Raw genomic sequence first — 4,968 nt, 5'->3', positions numbered from 1 at the left:
ACTTGGGCAAAAGCCTAGATCCTGCGTATTAATCCGTGAATCCAGGATTCCGTGAAAAAGACAGCACAGTAAATTCGAACAGGCATACACCAAACAAACGCTGATCAATACAGGTCGCGGAGGAGGCAACCGAAAATGGCAGCTTCAGTGGGTCAATGAAAATGGATCAGTGATACCTAGAGCGAGGGCACTATGGCTAAACGACGATTGAGAATTGCTGTGCGTTGCCACATTAAGGAGGAGCGTACCGCGATGTTGTACGTGAGTGTTTGATGGGCTGTGGAACACATCATTAGATGGGCAATATATACATATATGCTTATAATGCGCTGTGGTATTGAAGAAACACTGACTGCGGTTGGGGTTTTGTTAATTAGAGCTAGACAAATCAGAGCAGCAGTCATTAAACAGAGCCGGTAGATTAGTCCAGGGCGAGGTCCTTGCTGGTACGGGGTATAATTTGTCTGAAAGTAAATAACAGGCTAGGGACTTAACGCATTCACATCAAGCGGTCATTTAACACACTAAGATGGTCTGAAGCAGTTCAAAGAGAAAGCAGTATACATTAAAGAAATCTTATACCTTCCCACTAACCTTATCGTTGTTTGACTTAATTGCGCATGGCACAGGTTTCATAGAAGAGATCGGGGGTTAGTTGGGTACTGAGTAAGGCGGAAGCGGTTTAACAAGAAAGTAATTTATTCACGGATTGCGAAAAAGTATGGCGGTGCGTGTCGCTTCTCAGATGCTCAGAAGTGTTCCAAATGCGAGCGTGTTGAACATGAATGAAGTAGTGGCGTTAGTTTGTACGAGCTGGAGGGCACATCAAGAGGCTGCTGGAGTTACGGAATATGGTGCTAGGACGTGAGTTAACGTTTAGTCTAGCTCCTGCTATGAAGTTGTTTTCGTACAGCTGAGATGGAGTTAAACCCAGCCCAAACTCTCTGAGCCATAGTTTTTCAACGCCTAAAAGTGAACAGCGAGGCCGGTAATAGGGAGGGTTGGACTGTGGAACCATCCTTTTGTGAATAGACATTGGACATTTTCAAGTACCAGCATGCCACTTTGGGTGTAAAGGGAAGAAATTATGGTACAAAATTTCAAGTATTTCAAGTATAGGTTAAAAATGGTGACTATTGTGTCTCAAAGTTGAAAGGAGTGCAATATTAGAGGACCGAACGTACGTGCTTGAGCAATCTGGAACTGGACTTGGTGGGGAAAGCTGAGTGTACAAAAGTATATGAGACCGGGATTTTTGATCTCAGTGGGGTGAGTGACATGGTTGCACCTTTTTTACATTCATGGATTGGACTGAAATTAAAAGGCCTAGTCTAACAATCTGGGGTGCCAGACTCGGATTTATTGCCTTTCGCATGTGAATCGTATCTGCACAATTGGGGATGTAAATTCGCCCGCGAAGCGTAAACAAACCGACAGAAATGAAGTCGGAGTCATTGAAGAGCATGGACGGATGTGGGGGGTGGCTGGTCGTTGTTGGCAGCGGAACGCGCAAATAGAAGAGCAGTCACTATTTTTTATCGTTTGTTCTGCAGAGAAGCAACCACACAGAAAGTACATTTTGCCTCGAGTGGATCGCGAATAGTTGGAAAAAAGCCCATCAGATCGGCAACAGGAGTGTGCGTTTTGACGGGTTGTGTAAAATTAATGTAGTGATGGATTCAGAAATGTTTGTATTTATGAATAAAACAGTCGATAATCTCGGCAGCTTCCTGAGGCACTGGCGAAAAGGGCTTCACCAGCGACCGTCGGTTTGAGGTTCTTGGTTAAATTCAACTTATGTTCGGACGGAAGACACGAGAGAACAGTTAAATGAATCAGAAGCGCGCAACAAACAATGAACGGAGTGACAACACTGAATAACTCAACGCGTCTTGTGACATGGTATAGAGAAAAGTGGCCGCCAGTTATTTCAAGGAAAAAACACATAAGGTAAGGAGAGAGGCGTACAATTATCTGGACAATGAGATCACGAAGCTGTTCTAAGCCCCAACAGAACATGGACCTAATTTCTATGCTAACGTGATTTTAACAGTTTTGTGAAGTACCGGTTAGAATGCTTCATCCGGAGTCAGATTATTCAATGACCATTGGGAACTAGTGGTCACTGATTTCTGAAAGAATAGCCATATGCCTTCAGAAAAAATTTTCGCCACCAAAGTACGAGGTATGGATGTTTTATAAAAAATCAAACGGGCCATGATGAAATACTCAGTAAAGGAGAAAGGTCAACTCATAGGAAGCACCACTCATTCAGGAATTCTAAGAGGGGATATTTATCTATGCCTTCAAACGTGGAGAAACGTAGAGGAGTCCGCCCTGTTGGGATTGGGGATACTCTTACATCTTTCTTCCCATGATGCTGCATGTGATGTGAGTTATTCTGATGATTTAGTCTGGTGACCATCCCCCTTACATTCGGCCTCCCCCAGATTGTCCGGGTAATGTCCAACTCACTAATAACCTACAGGAAATTTAGTCCACCATCTCAGAAGTTACACTACAGGCATTTCTTACGTGTTTGATTTCCTTTATCCGCCGTCTCTCTGTTGAAGTACATCAGACTGTCTTCTGTCTCATGTAGCACAATTGCATATATTGACAACCTTATTTTGACTTTGACGACAGGACTACTGGGTGGAGATCCATCCTTATCCTGTCTAGTTAAACCACTCGTTATCACCATCCTAACCGTGAACGGTCAGCTTTTTTCCTATTAAAAGGCTGTATCCTATCTGATGACTACTATAACTCTCTAGGCCTTATTGATCTCATCCCATTTCATCTGCTCCTTAAGCCTTCACCTGCGGTAATATGTGCAGTGAACGCCCTATTTTGCAACCATCTGCTCCACCCGTTCTGTTCATGATGCTTGAAGGGATCCCCGACGGGACAAAAAGCAAACACTGCTTGCGATATTACCTTTGTTTTGCTCACCCTGCAGAACCCCCTGACAAACCTACAGCATCCCGCTGCCCACAGAACTGTACATCCTAACCAAACTACCCCAATCACGACGTCCGTCACGGTACTATCCAGAGACAGAATTGTCTCAGTGCAGTGATGGCACGGCACTGCCACACCCAGTTTGATAACATACCCGCAATTGTTCACATCTTACTTTGACTGCGCCCTCTCGCCCGCTCGTTCACCCACTTGCAACCACCATCAAAGTCTTCGCTGTCCCCAGCCGCCTCAGGGAAGCGTTCATTACGATATACTAAGACTTCCATTGAATCTAAACATCTTGATGTCTTTCACCTAGTACTCCTTGCCAAATCAGTCATTCACTGTGCAGATTTCGTTCCCAATTCTGTGCTTGATTGAACTCCTTCTCTCAAGGAACGTTTACGCTTGACTCTTCTCCAACGGAAACATTGGTGAGTCTCTACAGTTTCACTGCATACTTTGATTATGATTGTCCTACTACCATTTATCCTTACTGCATATTCCCCCACTTCACAGTACCCACTTACGCTTTTTCATGACCCTGGCCATACACCCAACTGCCCAAGGTCACGAAGCCACAGTGACGGCTTTAGACTTTAGTTCATACCGACTGGTCAGATAGTGACGGTTCTGTTGCCTCCCAGATTCGTCATTCTGGTTCCAACATTTTCTGCAATTTGAAGATTTTTTATCACGTACCAGGCAGGGATCCCGTTGCTATGCCCTCTCTGCTATTGTTTTGCCCGCCATTATCAAATCTTTGCGATTGTATCTCGTCTCATCTGATATGTCTCCCATAAGAAAGAAAAAGCCTTGTTATTCTGGTTCCTTATTCGTACCGCCTCAGGTGTGACCAAGTCTACTTCAACTAACGGTCACTGTTTATATCACCGTCCTTTTTCCACGAAATTCGCAGGATTCACCAGCCCACCAGTCATGCTCTTATACTGATTGTAGCATTACGATGATGCCTGAAGTTATGCCACTTACTAGTTTGGAATAAACATTATTATTGATGAAACAATAATAATCGGAGTATTTTCGTTTCTTGCTTTCTAGGTCAGGCGGGTGGTCGACGGTTTTCAAGAGGTGGAGGAAGTTCGGCGGAAAGCGGAAAGAAAACTAAGACAAAATAATGAAATGAAGATGAATCCGGAGATCAGAGTGTGACGGGTCAAAAGCGAGGGACGGTATAATCCGGATTACCTGGTCGCGATGAGCCAACGGGATAAAATAATGATACGAAACTTTCGATCACTCTGGAGAAACCATAACTTATTTATTGGAGCCTGGGAATTACTATTGAAGTAAAGTGACTGGTTATTAGATGACATCTGTGAGAAATGCAGCGAGATGCAGCAAAATTGCTAAGGTTATTCCCGCCGATGAACATGCTGTATTAAAGATAAAACCAGGCGCAGGGGCACTTGGCGAAGGACCGTCTTGTATGTTCGGCATTGGGGGCTCCGAGAGATTATATACGGAAGGCATGTGACCAGAGCACATATTTATTCTCATCTTTCTTAGGGTTGCTTTCCTCCTGCGGCACGTTGAGTACATTCATCACCCGCCAATACTATATTTCAGCTTTATTTCTACTGCCGAAGCCTGTTCACCATTATATCCACGGCGCTCACGGTTTAGACTGGAGAAGCGTATCTGACCAGGTCACGTTTATCTGTCTATCTTATATCTACACGTTGACGAAAAAATCACCGGTTACAACGGGTAACCATTAGGTTTTCCACGAGTTTATTCATCCAAGCGATTTAAGAGCCTACCGTTCTCCCATATTCGACACATATTAAAATGATGTTATTTTCCCGGTCACTTCGGGTTTTCTTGGTTTTGTGTTCCACTTACATGACTTACTGAATCTGCGTATGACCGATCTCCTCAAAAAGCGTGTAACGGTCGAACGGTATCTTCGAGTGACGCGTAATACCAGAACCTCCGGGTAGGCAAAACAAAGTCGGAGCTGGGTTTCTATACGGTACTATT

This window comes from Opisthorchis viverrini (genome assembly GCF_000715545.1).
Source record: "Opisthorchis viverrini unplaced genomic scaffold opera_v5_431, whole genome shotgun sequence".
NCBI lineage: Eukaryota > Metazoa > Platyhelminthes > Trematoda > Opisthorchiida > Opisthorchiidae > Opisthorchis > Opisthorchis viverrini.
The sequence above is the reverse complement of the archived record's forward strand: the minus strand, read 5'-3'. Positions refer to the sequence as shown.